Source organism: Salvia splendens, chromosome 7 (genome assembly GCF_004379255.2).
Source record: "Salvia splendens isolate huo1 chromosome 7, SspV2, whole genome shotgun sequence".
Lineage (NCBI taxonomy): Eukaryota > Viridiplantae > Streptophyta > Magnoliopsida > Lamiales > Lamiaceae > Salvia > Salvia splendens.
The window spans coordinates 21085122-21107623 of record NC_056038.1 but is presented as its reverse complement, the minus strand read 5'-3'; positions in this window follow the sequence as shown (position 1 = coordinate 21107623).

Sequence of the window (22502 nt, the reverse complement as noted above, 5' to 3'; positions counted from 1 at the left end):
CCCTGCCCATCGAATCAAATCCCCTTTTGAGATGACCACCATCAAATAAAATCCCTATTAAGATGTGGGTAAGATCTTTGAGATCTCATATTTATTACTTAGTGTCTAATCAAAATCTAGAGGGATTTTTCTCCCCAAGTGGGCAATTAATGCCAAAGTGTCCAAGTGAATCTTGGAGGAGCTCAATGTAGACATGGAATTTAAGAGATTAGACATGGAAGTTAAGAGCATTTAAGATGGAAGATCACATCATCACTTTACCAAAAATGAAGGCAACAAATATATATAGCCAAACATTCCTTTTCATCCAAACATCACTTTCACTACACTTAACCAAAAACACACACGAGGAGCAAGGGAGGGCACTTTTTTCTTCAAGACACACACACTACCTTTTACAAGGTAAACTCCACACTCCCATCCTTACACCTTCACGCATTTCATGCTTAGAATGAGAAAACATGAACCATGACATAGAATAATTTTGTTTCCTACAAGCAAGCATGTAAACTCAACACTTAAGCCTCTTTCACAGCATCCATATAGAATCGTTCGCAATAGTTCTTCACAACTGTAAATAATAAATGAATATATATACGAAGGGTTTTAATCTCAGAATCTGCCAAACTCAAACGATAATCACATAAGTGAAATGAGCCTAACAAGTTAAGAAAAGAAAGAAGGGAGTAAAGATCTTAGCTTTAAGGGGCGGCTGTCCCGCGAACCCGTGAAGGACTGCCCGCGACTGCTTGACAAGTTCGAGCTGCAACAGAGGGCGAGCAGCAGCACGGCAGCGGTGGTTGGCGTCGGCGTCGACGCAAGGAAACTGCGTCGGCTACGTGACAGCAGCGCCGAGAGAGAGAGATGCAGTTTGTCCACTGCATGGAGGAGGCTGGAGAGAGGAGGTGAGCCGCTGCAAGTACAGCAGCGGCGACGACGGCGTGCGTACGGGAGAAGAAGGAGAAAGAGGAGAGAGATGGGAGGCGGCCGCAGGTGGCGGGGACGGCGGCAGGGCAGGTGGCGGCGGCAGTTGGGGTGTAGAGAGAAGGTGGAGCCTTTCACACTTCAATTAGGATTCACAATTGGGATCTAAATTTTGAAAAAGAGAAAGAGGGTTGACCGATCCTTTTCACTTCTTATTTTCTTGTTGGACTCAAGTCCTTGTTGGGCAAATCATTCTGGGCTAGGAGTAAGTGAGTTGGGCCAGAGAAATAAATTAACTTGAGCCCATTTTCCTTTTGTAAATAGATGGGGCTGCTGAAATTGTTTTAAAAGAGGCCCAATTCCGGAAATTAATTAACTTTGGGCTGAGAAATGAAGGAAATCTTGGCCCAATTTCGAAAATAAGATCTTAGAAGAAGAATTAATGTGAAATCTTAGCCTAAGTTTTAAGTTAAGGTTTATTTAAGTTTTTATACAATTAATTAAAGTATAAAGACTCAAGTTTTTGAAGCACGAGATTAGGAGAAGAAGAAGCATAAAATAGAATGCATCATCAAGTTGTTATATCTCCGTAAAGCTAAAGTTAGCTTGACTTTTCTTTTTCCAAAAAGGGAAAAACTTACGAGGAGAATAACATCGAGAAGCAAGGAACTAAGATCTAGAAACCTTGAGAAGTATACAAGGTGAACTTTTCTATCCTACATACTAATGTGGAAATAAAAATGCAAGTTATATTTTTGAAGTGATATTTTTATGAAAATGCCTAACTTATGTTTGGTATTTATTCAAGTAATGTTGTCTTGCCATAAATATTTTGTGTATGATGCCTATCTGTTTGGCGAAGGCCAAGAAAATATTATTTCGAATTCGGGTCCTAGCAAGGGGAGAGTCCCTACTCGGACTAGTGTACACGTGGACTGTGTGTCATCGAGAGGGTTGGCCGGTCCGGTGACCGTGGAAAGTGGCCACTTTCCCGGTTCACAAGATATTGCAGATATGGCGAATTACAAAAGAACTTAGACTGATCAGTCGAATTTTTTTTTAGTACTAGAAATTTGGTAAGCTCGGGCCTTTTAAGATAAATCCCTGAGTATTGCTGTGATGATGGCTTGACAAAATTTTCAATTGTATAATTGTATCTTTCGGCAATGTGTTCACTGAGTACCTTTGTACTCAGCCCTGCATATATTTCTAAATGTGCAGGTTGAGCTGCGAAATGGGGGAGTAAGTGCTGAAGAGAGAAGTCATTTAGTCCAGTCCAAAAAAAAAAAAATAAGACTCTCGGAGGTTCATGTCTTCATACATGAAACCGTGTTCTTTTGTTTCCGTTGTGCCACTTCGAAAGACTAAAGTTCATCTCGTTTAAAGACTCTGATAGTTGAATATGTATGAACTTCCACTCGATTCTGCACGATCGAGTATATTCTATCCTAAGTATTTTCATTAAACTCTTACAAGCATGCAGTTGAGTCTTGACTTTATTTTTCCCCTATTTCTTTTCCCCACTCCTTATACCTCCCCCCTAGTCGCGGTATTCCGGGTTATGCTATCCTTAGCAAGCGCGGTCGTGACAGAGTGGTATCAGAGCGTTCGTTTACGCCCTGAACCCGAGAGTCTTCTTTGGAAATCTTCGGTCTAGCCTCGTTCCACTAGACTATTCAAAAAAAAAAAAAAAAACTCTCAGCACTCCCACCAATCGCACTCAACCAAGAAAAGGTAACTTGTTCATTTGTCAAAAGACAAAAAGAATTTTTGATGTTAGAGCAAGTTCCTGTTTACTTTGATAATTTTTTTTTTTAGTAGTACGAACTAGAAAAAGAACTTAGGACTATCATTTACCATCGCTTTCCTAAGCGAGGAAAATGATAAGAATATCGCGAGCAATAAACGCCGAATCTAGCAGAAGCAAGAGTACAAAGAGATGTTCTAAGTCGCAAGCGACGGTGATCTTTCACGATCCAATGCAAACATAAATTTAAGGCATTTCCCGATGCCTGATAATGACATAATATGAGTACGACCTATAGGGGCAGCTTAGCATTAGCATTCATGTCACGTTTATTTTGCTTTATATGCATACTTATGTACGTTTTTCGAGGGGCCTGATCGACGAACGCTATCTTGTAGATGGTGTATCCGACCCCGGAGGACATTATTTTCGAGTACCTGACTTTCATGATGGCCGTTGGGGACGACCTTGGGATATTCCTCGCCCACTTTCGCTGGTTATGGGAGAGAGCATACCAGGTTGGTGTGACGCACTATGATGGCGTCATGAGACTTATCAGACTGCTACCCCAGGACTGGCAGGGTTGGGCTATGGAGAGGTCGCGAGACTACACCTTTAGTCTTGAGCCATTCTTGGATATCATAGGTGATTTTCCCCGGTTCCTGGCGGAGATTCACATATGTTTTATCCTGAATGGCCTGGCACCCAGAGGACCTTACATATTACCAGGCGACCTCGTTCCAGTGGGAGTTCCAGCTGCTCCTGAGCAGCCGTGCCATCCCACTCCCCCAGCAGGAGTTCCAGCCGCTCCAGAGCAGCCATACCATCATCCCGGGACAGTAGCCCCACCTCCGTCGCCTACCACACTTGGGCGTCGGGCACGAGGTGAGTTTGAGGCAGGATCATCCCGTTCCCCTATGGATGAGGAGGGCTACTCCCCGATTAGGGCATTCCCAGCACAGAGCTCACCAGGAGGAGACGCGACAGATTCAGAGGCTAGAGAGCTGCGAGCTGTAGCTGCAGAGAAGCGTAGGAAGGGCAAGGCCCCAGTCACTTCGGCAGCAGGGGAGGAGTCGACTGACCAGGAGATCCGCGTAGGCACTACCCTCCTACAGCCTCTACCCATTCCGTCGGAGACTCACACTGCTACCCCACCGGTAGAGGTGATTCATACCATTCCCAGTCACCCGACATCTACTGCAGTGGAGCGTAGGCTCATTACCTGGGCGATACGCCACTATGGAGAGGTGACCCGTAGCCAGCATGCTTCCGGAGGTAGCCCTGCGATGGCCATTCAGCTAGATGACAGCTCAGAGGAGGAGGATCCAGATGAGGATTTGGAGTATGAGGCGGCCGCTAGTACTACGGGCTCGTCGACTTGACAGTAGTTTAGCTATGATGCCATATATGTACCACCAGAAACGGATCCGTTATGAGACTGTTCTGGTGTATGTTTTATGATTAGTAGTAGTAGTAGTACTTTTGTGCCACGGAAACATTTGTGCCAGTGTTCCGTGACTAGACCTCTTTTGTTGACAATCTGTTTAGTAGCAGATTTATTTCTTTTGCGACACCGAGAGCTGGTGTACAAAAAAAAAAAAAAAGTCCTCTACGAAGGCAAATTTTTCCTATGTATATGATAACATCATCTTTTATCATCAGTGCGTTTTGTGGTGTTTTTTTTTTTTTTTTTTTTTTTTTTCCACAAGCATGAAACGAAGCTATATCACATACTATTCCTCAAGGGAATGTGTGAGTGACTTATATAATAATGTTTTCATCTTTATAGAATGCCGCCAAGGAGAGCTGGACAACCCCGAGGAAGAGGAAGAGGGAGAGGGAGAGGACGTGGTAGAATGCCGCAGCCCGAGCAGGGCGGATTTGAAGAGTGGCGCGCAGCAACACCACCACCTCCCCCTCCACCACCTCCACCAGCTCCGATACCCGACCGGAGGGTCGAAGAAGTATTTCTGAGACAGAATCCGCCAGTTTTTAACGGAAGGGGTGACCCAACTGAAGCCGAAACATGGATACGTGCACTCGAGCGCATATTTGATTTTCTGCGATGCACAGACCAGGAGCGTCTGGCGTGTGTGTCATTCCAGTTATCAGGGTCCGCAGACTTTTGGTGGGAAGCACGCAGAAAGACAATGACTCCACAGCAGCTGGCAAACATGACTTGGGAGCAGTTCAAAGAAGGAATCTATGAGAAGTACATTCCCAAGAGTTATAGAAAGAAAAAGGAAATAGAGTTTTACAACCTGAAACAGGGACGAATGTCAGTAACAGACTACGACCGTGCTTTCTGTGATATGTCCCGATATGGACCTGACCAAGTAGATACTGAAGTGAAAATGGCCGAGAAATTTTGTGCAGGTCTGAGGCATGAAATAAGAATGGCGTTGGCTAGCCACGGCGGACTATCTTATCCTGAAGCTCTGAGCCGAGCTCTAGACATTGAAGCGGCAATGCCTGGAGAGAAACCCACCCCTACTGCTGCATCCTCACAATCGCAGACCCCATCTCAAGCTCCAAGGGACAAGAGAAAGTGGGAAGGGAATCGGAATCAGTCGGAACAGAAGAAACCATGGCCTGGGCAAAACCGTCCACAGGACCCTGCGCGGCAACCCAATTCTTACCCCGCAGGAGGCACTCAGTCAAAGTCCACCCCATGTCCCAAATGTAACAGGATGCATAGCGGAATTTGTAAGGCAGGGGAAGATACTTGCTATGCATGTGGAAAAAGCGGCCACTTCGCCAGAAACTGTCCAAATAAGTCTCTAGCAATGGGTGCAAGACCCAACACGTCAGCACCGCGGCAACAGTTACGGGCTCTACAGGCGGAACCGCAAAACAATCAGCACCAATCCCCGCAACCCCCGCAACAGCAGCGACGGGGGCTCCCAACACAGGCCAGAGCATATGCATTGGGACAGAAGCAACAGGAGAAGGGCAAAGGAAATCTAGCAGGTATGGGCACATTACTTAACATACCTGTTGTCTTATTGTATGATACTGGTGCTTCGCACTCTTTCATATCCGCCCCATGTGTAGCCACCTTAGAACTCACAACAGAGCCAGTTGAATCTAGTATAAGAGTGTCTTCACCGGTCGGAGGGATCATAGATATCACGCAGAAATGCTCAAACTTAGAAATCATGCTGGGAGAACATAAGATCATAGCTAATACTCTGGGAGTCATGAGAATGAAAGATGTTGATATCATACTAGGAATGGATTGGCTGGCTGAAAATCGCGCCACCATCAATTGCAATGAAAGACAAATTTCTTTCCAAACCCCGGGAAAGGAACGAATTAATATCCATGGAATCACCATGAACAAGCGAAAATCTATAGTCTCCGCTTTGCAGGCAGTCACACTTATGAGAAAAGGGTGTCCCGCCTACCTCGTTTACCTAAGCGAGGAGCAAAAAGAAGAAAGAAAAGTAGGAGATGTAGATGTAGTGCGTGAATTTCCAGATGTGTTTCCAAACGTACTGCCTGGTTTACCCCAGATAGGAAACTGGAATTCACCATTGACCTAGAGCCGGGATCTGCGCCAATATCAAAGGCACCATACCGAATGGCCCCAAAGGAATTAGAAGAGCTCAAAATACAACTACAGGAACTCCTAGACCTGGGTTTCATCAGACCTAGTGTTTCTCCATGGGGAGCCCCTGTACTGTTCGTTAAAAAGAAGGATGGGACATTAAGGATGTGCATAGACTACCGGGAACTGAATAAGCTAACACTCAAGAATAAGTATCCGTTGCCGAGAATAGATGATTTGTTCGATCAGCTTAAGGGAGCCAGTGTATTCTCCAAGGTGGACTTGAGATCTGGGTATCATCAGTTAAAAATTCGACCAGAAGATATACCCAAGACGGCTTTTCGCACCAGGTACGGTCACTACGAATTTGTAGTAATGCCTTTTGGATTGACTAATGCTCCTGCCGTATTCATGGATTTGATGAACCGCGTATTCCACCCATATCTCGACAAATTTGTCTTGGTCTTCATAGATGACGTTCTCATATACTCGAAGAATAGAAAAGAACATGAAGAGCATCTGAGAATCACCCTCGAAACACTAAGGACCGAAAAGCTCTACGCCAAGTTTAGCAAATGCGAGTTCTGGCTAAGCGAGGTAAATTTCCTCGGACACATCGTAACGGCTGAAGGAATTCAAGTAGATCCGGCAAAGGTAGAAGCTGTGCAGAAGTGGAAGTCGCCAACAACCCCAAATGAGATCCGAAGTTTTTTAGGATTGGCCGGCTACTACAGAAGGTTCATAGAAGGGTTCTCTAAAATCGCAAGACCAATGACACAACAACTCAAGAAAGGTATTAAGTTTGTGTGGACCCCAGAATGCGAAGAAAGTTTCCAACTGCTAAAGGAGAAGCTGACCACGGCACCTGTGTTAGCAGTACCGGAACCAGGAACGAGCTACGTGGTCTACACCGATGCATCGAAAAATGGACTGGGATGTGTTTTGATGCAAAATGGGAAAGTGATCGCTTATGCGTCAAGACAGCTTAGGCCGCACGAGCTGAATTACCCAACGCACGATCTGGAGTTGGCAGCTGTAGTTCATGCACTGAAAATTTGGAGACACCACCTATATGGAGTTAGGTGTGAAATTTTCACTGATCACAAGAGTCTTAAATACTTCTTCGAGCAGAAAGATCTGAACATGCGACAAAGAAGATGGCTCGAATTGGTAAAAGACTACGACTGTGGCATAAACTACCACCCTGGCAAGGCTAATGTGGTAGCTGATGCACTGAGTCGAAAGTCTCAACAACTAGCAGGTCTAGTTACCCAGGAAGAGGTACTACTGCGAGAATTTGCCAAAATGAAATTGGAGATAATACGAGCACCTGAAACGGTGGAAGCAAGAATCGCCACTTGGGGTGATGGAACCGGATTTGAGGGGGAAAATAGTAGACGCTCAAAGACAAGATGAATCCCTGGAGAAGATACGAGTAAAGGTACGAACCGGTGACTCAGGAGGTTATCGGGAAGAAGCGGATAACGCCCTTACTTTTGAAGGAAGACTGTGTGTGCCCGCCGACGACAAACTCAGGAATGAAATCATGAGTGAAGCCCACGACACCCCGTACACTGCTCATCCTGGAAGTACAAAGATGTACCAATACCTGAAAAAGAAATTCTGGTGGGATGGTATGAAGAGAAGCATAGTATCATTTGTTGAGAAATGTTTGGCCTGCCAACAGGTCAAAGCACTTCATCAACGACCCTATGGAAAGTTGCAACCCTTGGAAATTCCCGAATGGAAGTGGGACCATATAGCAATGGACTTTGTGACGGGTTTACCCAGATCCAAACGAGGAAATACTGCCATTTGGGTAATCGTTGATCGTCTTACAAAGAGCGCTCATTTCATTCCTATCCCTATCACATATGGATCGGAGAAAGTAGCGCAACTATATGTACGGGAGATCATACGTCTACACGGAGTGCCAGTGTCCATCACATCGGACCGGGACTCCAAGTTTACATCAAGATTTTGGAAAAGCTTGCAAGGAGAGTTGGGAACTAGATTAAACTTTAGCACAGCTTTCCATCCACAAACCGACGGACAATCGGAGAGGACGATTCAAACATTGGAGGATATGCTAAGAGCAGTTGTACTCGACAGAGGAGAAAATTGGGAATCCATCTTACCTCTAATAGAGTTCGCCTACAATAACAGTTACCAAGCAACCATTGATATGGCACCCTACGAGGCTCTATACGGGAAGAAGTGTAGGTCACCACTTTATTGGGATGAAGTGGGCGAAAGGAAGATGTTAGGCCCAGATGCAGTGAGTGAGATGGTTGAGATCGTGAGACAGATCCGAGGAAGAATCAAGGAAGCACAAGACCGGCAAAAGTCCTATGCCGATGCACGTCGAACTGAGTTGAAATTTAGCATAGGAGATAAGGTTTTCTTGAAAGTATCTCCTTCTAAAGGGATAACTAGGTTCGGCATCAAGGGTAAGCTAAAACCCCGTTTCATTGGACCCTACGAGATCCTCGAGGAAGTGGGTCCAGTGGCATATCGGTTAGCACTACCACCAAGTTTTGGAAACGTACACAATGTGTTCCATGTTTCTCAACTTTGAAAGTACGTGTTCGATCCCAAACACGTGATTCATCATGAAGAGATTACACTAGCCCCAGACTTAAGTTACGAAGAAAAACCAATAGCAATTTTGGATCGAAAGGTGCAAGACCTACGGAACAAATCGATCTCTACAGTGAAAGTTTTGTGGAATCACCACGGACAAGAAGAGGCAACATGGGAACTAGAAGAGAAAATGAAAGAACAATATCCTGAGTTGTTCGCCTAAAAAAGCACCCAAATTTCGGGACGAAATTTCTTTTAAGGGGGGTAGAATGTAACGACCCAAGACTTTGGAAACTTTTTGCGGGCTTAATTAATTTTTGTCGGTTTTTTATGCGAAGGAGTGTTGAAGTATTATTAAAAAACTTCCCAAAAAAACAAAAAAAAAAAAAAAAAAATATATATAAAATTTTTTTTAAATCTATGTTTGAAGTTTAAAGGAATCGAGAATAGATGAAATAATTGTCGTTGTTTTTTTTATATATCCGATCGTGATCAAAAAGAATAAATCCAAAACAAAAGTTGTAATGTCCGGTACAGGTATCGGAAGTCCGATAAAGTCAAAATTGTACAAGGCGATCAAATCCTAATCTATTACACTTATAGGAGAGAGAGAGAGAGACATGCGAGTCTCGGGCAGCCGTCCGACGACCCCTTTCGCATCTAATTGAAGTTCAACACGTCCCCAAGAATCACCATAATCACTCCAAATCCCTGCCCATCGAATCAAATCCCCTTTTGAGATGACCACCATCAAATCAAATCCCTATTAAGATGTGGGTAAGATCTTTGAGATCTCATATTTATTACTTAGTGTCTAATCAAAATCTAGAGGGATTTTTCTCCCCAAGTGGGCAATTAATGCCAAAGTGTCCAAGTGAATCTTGGAGGAGCTCAATGTAGACATGGAATTTAAGAGATTAGACATGGAAGTTAAGAGCATTTAAGATGGAAGATCACATCATCACTTTACCAAAAATGAAGGCAACAAATATATATAGCCAAACATTCCTTTTCATCCAAACATCACTTTCACTACACTTAACCAAAAACACACACGAGGAGCAAGGGAGGGCACTTTTTTCTTCAAGACACACACACTACCTTTTACAAGGTAAACTCCACACTCCCATCCTTACACCTTCACGCATTTCATGCTTAGAATGAGAAAACATGAACCATGACATAGAATAATTTTGTTTCCTACAAGCAAGCATGTAAACTCAACACTTAAGCCTCTTTCACAACATCCATATAGAATCGTTCGCAATAGTTCTTCACAACTGTAAATAATAAATGAATATATATACGAAGGGTTTTAATCTCAGAATCTGCCAAACTCAAACGATAATCACATAAGTGAAATGAGCCTAACAAGTTAAGAAAAGAAAGAAGGGAGTAAAGATCTTAGCTTTAAGGGGCGGCTGTCCCGCGAACCCGTGAAGGACTGCCCGCGACTGCCTGACAAGTTCGAGCTGCAACAGAGGGCGAGCAGCAGCACGGCAGCGGTGGTTGGCGTCGGCGTTGGCGTCGGCGTCGACGCAAGGAAACCGCGTCGGCTACGTGACAGCAGCGCCGAGAGAGAGAGATGCAGTTTGTCCACTGCATGGAGGAGGCTGGAGAGAGGAGGTGAGCCGCTGCAAGTACAGCAGCGGCGACGACGGCGTGCGTACGGGAGAAGAAGGAGAAAGAGGAGAGAGATGGGAGGCGGCCGCAGGTGGCCGGGACGGCGGCGGCCGGTTACGCCGGCAGGGCAGGTGGCGGCGGCAGTTGGGGTGTAGAGAGAAGGTGGAGCCTTTCACACTTCAATTAGGATTCACAATTGGGATCTAAATTTTGAAAAAGAGAAAGAGGGTTGACCGATCCTTTTCACTTCTTATTTTCTTGTTGGACTCAAGTCCTTGTTGGGCAAATCATTCTGGGCTAGGAGTAAGTGAGTTGGGCCAGAGAAATAAATTAACTTGAGCCCATTTTCCTTTTGTAAATAGATGGGGCTGCTGAAATTGTTTTAAAAGAGGCCCAATTCCGGAAATTAATTAACTTTGGGCTGAGAAATGAAGGAAATCTTGGCCCAATTTCGAAAATAAGATCTTAGAAGAAGAATTAATGTGAAATCTTAGCCTAAGTTTTAAGTTAAGGTTTATTTAAGTTTTTATACAATTAATTAAAGTATAAAGACTCAAGTTTTTGAAGCACGAGATTAGGAGAAGAAGAAGCATAAAATAGAATGCATCATCAAGTTGTTATATCTCCGTAAAGCTAAAGTTAGCTTGACTTTTCTTTTTCCAAAAAGGGAAAAACTTACGAGGAGAATAACACCGAGAAGCAAGGAACTAAGATCTAGAAACCTTGAGAAGTATACAAGGTGAACTTTTCTATCCTACATACTAATGTGGAAATAAAAATGCAAGTTATATTTTTGAAGTGATATTTTTATGAAAATGCCTAACTTATGTTTGGTATTTATTCAAGTAATGTTGTCTTGCCATAAATATTTTGTGTATGATGCCTATCTGTTTGGCGAAGGCCAAGAAAATATTATTTCGAATTCGGGTCCTAGCAAGGGGAAAGTCCCTACTCGGACTAGTGTACACGTGGACTGTGTGTCATCGAGAGGGTTGGCCGGTCCGGTGACCGTGGAAAGTGGCCACTTTCCCGGTTCACAAGATATTGCAGATATGGCGAATTACAAAAGAACTTAGACTGATCAGTCGAATTTTTTTTTAGTACTAGAAATTTGGTAAGCTCGGGCCTTTTAAGATAAATCCCTGAGTATTGCTGTGATGATGGCTTGACAAAATTTTCAATTGTATAATTGTATCTTTCGGCAATGTGTTCACTGAGTACCTTTGTACTCAGCCCTGCATATATTTCTAAATGTGCAGGTTGAGCTGCGAAATGGGGGAGTAAGTGCTGAAGAGAGAAGTCATTTAGTCCAGTCCAAAAAAAAAAAAATAAGACTCTCGGAGGTTCATGTCTTCATACATGAAACCGTGTTCTTTTGTTTCCGTTGTGCCACTTCGAAAGACTAAAGTTCATCTCGTTTAAAGACTCTGATAGTTGAATATGTATGAACTTCCACTCGATTCTGCACGATCGAGTATATTCTATCCTAAGTATTTTCATTAAACTCTTACAAGCATGCAGTTGAGTCTTGACTTTATGTTTCCCCTATTTCTTTTCCCCACTCCTTATACCCCCCCTAGTCGCGGTATTCCGGGTTATGCTATCCTTAGCAAGCGCGGTCGTGACATAATGTGCTTATAGTGTGAGGTATATGTCTATATTATATACTTGTATATTTTGTTTATAGTGAGTATAGAGTTATATGTGCAATGTGTGTATAAGTATTGTAGGTTTTTTTTGTATGCTTTGCGTATTTTGTGCATTAAGTGTCTGTATTTTGTGTATATAGTGCGTAATGTGTATGTTGTATATTATGTGCAATATTGTATGTGTTGTGTGTATTTTGTGTTGTGTGTAAATGTGGTTATAATGCTTGTATGTAGTGTAGTACTATTTATATTTTCTATATTTATAATGTGTGTAGTCTGTGTATTTTGTGTATAATGTGTGTATATTAGTATGCATAGTGTGTATTTTGTGATGTGTATATGTAGATGCAATGCTTATATTTTGTGCATAATTTGTTTATGTTGTGCGTTATGTGTGTATTTTTTGGAAGTGTACATTGTGTTTATACGGTGTGCCATGTGTATATTTAGCCTGTTTGTTTTGATGTGTGTATTTTATGTTGTGTTTTTCTATGGGCATAATACTTGTATTTTGTGTATGGTGTGCGTAGGTTTTATGTACGGTGTATATTGCGTACAGTGTGTATATGTATAATGTGTTTATGTTGTGAGTTCGGTGTTTATTTTTTGTACATGAATATTTTGTGTGTAATGTGTAATTTGTGCATAGTGTGTATATTGCGTGTTTATACTTTGTGCTATGTGTGTAATTTATATTACTATGTATATTTTTTGTATTGGTTATGCTTTGTATAATGTGGGTCGTGTGTATTTTGTGTATCATGTATGTAGTTTAGTATGCATAGTGTGTGTATTTTGTGATGTGTACATGTAGATGTTATGCTTATATTTTGTGCATAATTTGTTTAATGTGTGTGCTATGTGTGTATTTTCTATATGTGTACATTGTGTTTATACGGTGTGCCATGTGTGTATTTGGAGTATAGTTTATTTAGCCCGTTTGTTTTGATATGTGTACTTTGTGTTGTGTGGGTGTAATACTTGTATTTTGTGTATTGTGTGTGTAGATTAGTATGTAAAGTGTGCGTATATGTATAATGTGTTTATGGTGAGAGTTGTGTTTATTTTTTGTACATGTATATTTTGTGTGTAATATGTAATTTGTGCATAGTGTGTATATTGCGTGTTTATACTTTGTGCTATATGTGTAATTTATATTACTATGTATATTTTTTGTTTGGTTATGCTATGTATAACGTGGGTCGTGTATATTTTGTGTGTGTAGATTAGTATGTAAAGTGTGCGTATATGTATAATGTGTTTATGGTGAGAGTTGTGTTTATTTTTTGTACATGTATATTTTGTGTGTAATATGTAATTTGTGCATAGTGTGTATATTGCGTGTTTATACTTTGTGCTATATGTGTAATTTATATTACTATGTATATTTTTTGTTTGGTTATGCTATGTATAACGTGGGTCGTGTGTATTTTGTGTATCATGTATGTAGTTTATTATGCATAGTGTGTGTATTTTGTGAATAAAAATAAATACATTGCATAATATACACAAACTATAACAAATATAAATAAACACTATACACATCCCCGATCCAAATACACACATTATAAATATATTACATACATTAAACACAAAATACACATAGACACACTAATAATAAAATACACAAATTAAACACACAATCCACATACTCCAAACTTCGTACATTGCAAAAATACAAATTACTCAAAATACATACATTGCATAAAATAGACACACTATACACATCCCTGGTCAAAATACAAACATTAATAATAAAATATACACATCACAAAAATACATACATAGACTATACCAAATATAAATAAACAGTATACACCTTCCCGATCCAAACACACATTATAAATAAATTACATACATTAAACACAAAATACACATAGACACACTTCACACACATAAACACACACTAAACACATCTCCAGTAAAAAATACACACACTAATATTAAAATACATAGATTAAACACAAAATACACAATTCTCACACAGACACACTCCATAGCATACATTGAACACAATACATTTAATAAAAATAAATACATTGCATAATATACACAAACTATACCAAATATAAATAAACACTATACACATCCTTGATCCAAATACACACATTATAAATATATTACATACATTAAACACAAAATACACATAGACACACTAATAATGAAATACACAAAGTAAACACACAATCCACATACTCCAAACTTCGTACATTGCAAAAATACAAATTACTCAAAATACATACATTGCATAAAATAGACACACTATACACATCCCTGGTCAAAATACAAACATTAATAATAAAATACACACATCACAAAAATACATACATTGCATAAATACATAGACTATACCAAATATAAATAAACACAATACACATTCCCGATCCAAACACACATTATAAATAAATTACATACATTAAACACAAAATACACATAGACACACTTCACACACATAAACACACACTAAACACACACTAAACACATCTCTAGTCAAAAATACACACACTAATATTAAAATACATAGATTAAACACAAAATACACAATTCTCACACAGACACACTCCATAGCATACATTGAACACAATACATTTAATAAAAATAAATACATTGCATAATATACACAAACTATACCAAATATAAATAAACACTATACACATCCCCGATCCAAATACACACATTATAAATATATTACATACACTAAACACAAAATACACATAGACACACTAATAATAAAATACACAAAGTAAACACACAATCCACATACTCCAAACTTCGTACATTGAAAAAATACAAATTACTCAAAATACATACATTGCATAAATTAGACACATTATACACATCCCTGGTCAAAATACAAACATTAATAATAAAATACACACATCACAAAAATACATACATTGCATAAATACATAGACTATACCAAATATAAATAAACACTATACACATTCCCGATCCAAACACACATTATAAATAAATTACATACATTAAACACAAAATACACACAGACACACTTAACACACATAAACACACACTAAACACATCTCCAGTCAAAAATACACACACTAATATTAAAATACATAGATTAAACACAAAATACACAATTCACACACAGACACACTCCATAGCATACATTGAACACAATACATTTAATAAAAATAAATATATTGCATAATATACACAAACTATACCCCCGATCCAAATACACACATTATAAATATATTACATACACTAAACACAAAATACACATAGACACACTAATAATAAAATACACAAAGTAAACACACAATCCACATACTCCAAACTTCGTACATTGCAAAAATACAAATTACTCAAAATACATACATTGCATAAAATAGACACACTATACACATCCCTGGTCAAAATACAAACATTAATAATAAAATACACACATCACAAAAATACATACATTGCATAAATACATAGACTATACCAAATATAAATAAACACTATACACATTCCCGATCCAAACACACATTATAAATAAATTACATACATTAAACACAAAATAAACATAGACACACTTCACACACATAAACACACACTAAACACATCTCCAGTAAAAAATACACACACTAATATTAAAATACATAGATTAAACACAAAATACATAATACATTTAATAAAAATACATACATTGCATAATATACATAAACTATACCAAATATAAATAATCACTATACACATCCTTGATCCAAATACACACATTATAAATATATTACATACATTAAACACAAAATACACATAGACACACTAATAATGAAATACACAAAGTAAACACACAATCCACATACTCCAAACTTCGTACTTTGCAAAAATACAAATTACTCAAAATACATACATTGCATAAAATAGACACACTATACACATCCCTGGTCAAAATACAAACATTAATAATAAAATACACACATCACAAAAATACATACATTGCATAAATACATAGACTATACCAAATATAAATAAACACAATACACATTCCCGATCCAAACACACATTATAAATAAATTACATACATTAAACACAAAATACACATAGACACACTTCACACACATAAACACACACTAAACACACACTAAACACATCTCTAGTCAAAAATACACACACTAATATTAAAATACATAGATTAAACACAAAATACACAATTCTCACACAGACACACTCCATAGCATACATTGAACACAATACATTTAATAAAAATAAATACATTGCATAATATACACAAACTATACCAAATATAAATAAACACTATACACATCCCCGATCCAAATACACACATTATAAATATATTACATACACTAAACACAAAATACACATAGACACACTAATAATAAAATACACAAAGTAAACACACAATCCACATACTCCAAACTTCGTACATTGAAAAAATACAAATTACTCAAAATACATACATTGCATAAATTAGACACACTATACACATCCCTGGTCAAAATACAAACATTAATAATAAAATACACACATCACAAAAATACATACATTGCATAAATACATAGACTATACCAAATATAAATAAACACTATACACATTCCCGATCCAAACACACATTATAAATAAATTACATACATTAAACACAAAATACACACAGACACACTTAACACACATAAACACACACTAAACACATCTCCAGTCAAAAATACACACACTAATATTAAAATACATAGATTAAACACAAAATACACAATTCACACACAGACACACTCCATAGCATACATTGAACACAATACATTTAATAAAAATAAATATATTGCATAATATACACAAACTATACCCCCGATCCAAATACACACATTATAAATATATTACATACACTAAACACAAAATACACATAGACACACTAATAATAAAATACACAAAGTAAACACACAATCCACATACTCCAAACTTCGTACATTGCAAAAAATACAAATTACTCAAAATACATACATTGCATAAAATAGACACACTAAACACATCCCTGGTCAAAATACAAACATTAATAATAAAATACACACATCACAAAAATACATACATTGCATAAATACATAGACTATACCAAATATAAATAAACACTATACACATTCCCGATCCAAACACACATTATAAATAAATTACATACATTAAACACAAAATAAACATAGACACACTTCACACACATAAACACATACTAAACACATCTCCAGTAAAAAATACACACACTAATATTAAAATACATAGATTAAACACAAAATACACAATACATTTAATAAAAATACATACATTGCATAATATACATAAACTATACCAAATATAAATAATCACTATACACATCCTTGATCCAAATACACACATTATAAATATATTACATACATTAAACACAAAATACACATAGACACACTAATAATGAAATACACAAAGTAAACACACAATCCACATACTCCAAACTTCGTACATTGCAAAAATACAAATTACTCAAAATACATACATTGCATAAAATAGACACACTATACACATCCCTGGTCAAAATACAAACATTAATAATAAAATACACACATCACAAAAATACATACATTGCATAAATACATAGACTATACTAAATATAAATAAACACAATACACATTCCCGATCCAAACACACTTTATAAATAAATTACAATCATTAAACACAAAATACACATAGACACACTTCACACACATAAACACACACTAAACACATCTCCAGTCAAAAATACACACACTAATATTAAAATACATAGATTAAACACAAAATACACAATTCTCACACAGACACACTCCATAGCATACATTGAACACAATACATTTAATAAAAATAAATACATTGCATAATATACACAAACTATACCAAATATAAATAAACACTATACACATCCCCGATCCAAATACACACATTATAAATATATTACATACACTAAACACAAAATACACATAGACACACTAATAATAAAATACACAAAGTAAACACACAATCCACATACTCCAAACTTAGTACATTGAAAAAATACAAATTACTCAAAATACATACATTGCATAAAATAGACACACTATACACATCCCTGGTCAAAATACAAACATTAATAATAAAATACACACATCACAAAAATACATACATTGCATAAATACATAGACTATCCCAAATATAAATAAACACTATACACATTCCCGATCCAAACACACATTATAAATAAATTACATACATTAAACACAAAATACACACAGACACACTTAACACACATAAACACACACTAAACACATCTCCAGTCAAAAATACACACACTAATATTAAAATACATAGATTAAACACAAAATACACAATTCACACACAGACACACTCCATAGCATACATTGAACACAATACATTTAATAAAAATAAATACATTGCATAATATACACAAACTATACCCCCGATCCAAATACACACATTATAAATATATTACATACACTAAACACAAAATACACATAGACACACTAATAATAAAATACACAAAGTAAACACACAATCCACATACTCCAAACTTCATACATTGCAAAAAATACAAATTACTCAAAATACATACATTACATAAAATAGACACACTATACACATCCCTGGTCAAAATACAAACATTAATAATAAAATACACACATCACAAAAATACATACATTGCATAAATACATAGACTATAACAAATATAAATAAACACTATACACATTCTCGATCCAAACACACATTATAAATAAATTACATACATTAAACACAAAATAAACATAGACACACTTCACACACATAAACACATACTAAACACATCTCCAGTAAAAAATACACACACTAATATTAAAATACATAGATTAAACACAAAATACACAATACATTTAATAAAAATACATACATTGCATAATATACATAAACTATACCAAATATAAATAATCACTATACACATCCTTGATCCAAATACACACATTATAAATATATTACATACATTAAACACAAAATACACATAGACACACTAATAATGAAATACACAAAGTAAACACACAATCCACATACTCCAAACTTCGTACATTGCAAAAATACAAATTACTCAAAATACATACATTGCATAAAATAGACACACTATACACATCCCTGGTCAAAATACAAACATTAATAATAAAATACACACATCACAAAAATACATACATTGCATAAATACATAGACTATACTAAATATAAATAAACACAATACACATTCCCGATCCAAACACACTTTATAAATAAATTACAATCATTAAACACAAAATACACATAGACACACTTCACACACATAAACACACACTAAACACATCTCCAGTCAAAAATACACACACTAATATTAAAATACATAGATTAAACACAAAATACACAATTCTCACACAGACACACTCCATAGCATACATTGAACACAATACATTTAATAAAAATAAATACATTGCATAATATACACAAACTATACCAAATATAAATAAACATTATACACATCCCCGATCCAAATACACACATTATAAATATATTACATACACTAAACACAAAATACACATAGACACACTAATAATAAAATACACAAAGTAAACACACAATCCACATACTCCAAACTTCGTACATTGAAAAAATACAAATTACTCAAAATACATACATTGCATAAAATAGACACACTATACACATCCCTGGTCAAAATACAAACATTAATAATAAAATACACACATCACAAAAATACATACATTGCATAAATACATAGACTATCCCAAATATAAATAAACACTATACACATTCCCGATCCAAACACACATTATAAATAAATTACATACATTAAACACAAAATACACACAGACACACTTAACACACATAAACACACACTAAACACATCTCCAGTCAAAAATACACACACTAATATTAAAATACATAGATTAAACACAAAATACACAATTCACACACAGACACACTCCATAGCATACATTGAACACAATACATTTAATAAAAATAAATACATTGCATAATATACACAAACTATACCCCCGATCCAAATACACACATTATAAATATATTACATACACTAAACACAAAATACACATAGACACACTAATAATAAAATACACAAAGTAAACACACAATCCACATACTCCAAACTTCATACATTGCAAAAAATACAAATTACTCAAAATACATACATTACATAAAATAGACACACTATACACATCCCTGGTCAAAATACAAACATTAATAATAAAATACACACATCACAAAAATACATACATTGCATAAATACATAGACTATAACAAATATAAATAAACACTATACACATTCCCGATCCAAACACACATTATAAATAAATTACATACATTAAACACAAAATAAACATAGACACACTTCACACACATAAACACACACTAAACACATCTCCAGTAAAAAATACACACACTAATATTAAAATACATAGATTAAACACAAAATACACAATACATTTAATAAAAATACATACATTGCATAATATACATAAACTATACCAAATATAAATAATCACTATACACATCCTTGATCCAAATACACACATTATAAATATATTACATACATTAAACACAAAATACACATAGACACACTAATAATGAAATACACAAAGTAAACACACAATCCACATACTCCAAACTTCGTACATTGCAAAAATACAAATTACTCAAAATACATACATTGCATAAAATAGACACACTATACACATCCCTGGTCAAAATACAAACATTAATAATAAAATACACACATCACAAAAATACATACATTGCATAAATACATAGACTATACTAAATATAAATAAACACAATACACATTCCCGATCCAAACACACTTTATAAATAAATTACAATCATTAAACACAAAATACACATAGACACACTTCACACACATAAACACACACTAAACACATCTCCAGTAAAAAATACACACACTAATATTAAAATACATAGATTAAACACAAAATACACAATTCTCACACAGACACACTCCATAGCATACATTGAACACAATACATTTAATAAAAATAAATACATTGCATAATATACACAACTATACCAAATATAAATAAACACTATACACATCCCCGATCCAAATACACACATTATAAATATATTACATACACTAAACACAAAATACACATAGACACACTAATAATAAAATACACAAAGTAAACACACAATCCACATACTCCAAACTTCGTACATTGAAAAAATACAAATTACTCAAAATACATACATTGCATAAAATAGACACACTATACACATCCCTGGTCAAAATACAAACATTAATAATAAAATACACACATCACAAAAATACATACATTGCATAAATACATAGACTATCCCAAATATAAATAAACACTATACACATTCCCGATCCAAACACACATTATAAATAAATTACATACATTAAACACAAAATACACACAGACACACTTAACACACATAAACACACACTAAACACATCTCCAGTCAAAAATACACACACTAATATTAAAATACATAGATTAAACACAAAATACACAATTCACACACAGACACACTCCATAGCATACATTGAACACAATACATTTAATAAAAATAAATACATTGCATAATATACACAAACTATACCCCCGATCCAAATACACACATTATAAATATATTACATACACTAAACACAAAATACACATAGACACACTAATAATAAAATACACAAAGTAAACACACAATCCACATACTCCAAACTTCATACATTGCAAAAAATACAAATTACTCAAAATACATACATTACATAAAATAGACACACTATACACATCCCTGGTCAAAATACAAACATTAATAATAAAATACACACATCACAAAAATACATACATTGCATAAATACATAGACTATAACAAATATAAATAAACACTATACACATTCCCGATCCAAACACACATTATAAATAAATTACATACATTAAACACAAAATAAACATAGACACACTTCACACACATAAACACACACTAAACACATCTCCAGTAAAAAATACACACACTAATATTAAAATACATAGATTAAACACAAAATACACAATACATTTAATAAAAATACATACATTGCATAATATACATAAACTATACCAAATATAAATAATCACTATACACATCCTTGATCCAAATACACACATTATAAATATATTACATACATTAAACACAAAATACACATAGACACACTAATAATGAAATACACAAAGTAAACACACAATCCACATACTCCAAACTTCGTACATTGCAAAAATACAAATTACTCAAAATACATACATTGCATAAAATAGACACACTATACACATCCCTGGTCAAAATACAAACATTAATAATAAAATACACACATCACAAAAATACATACATTGCATAAATACATAGACTATACTAAATATAAATAAACACAATACAC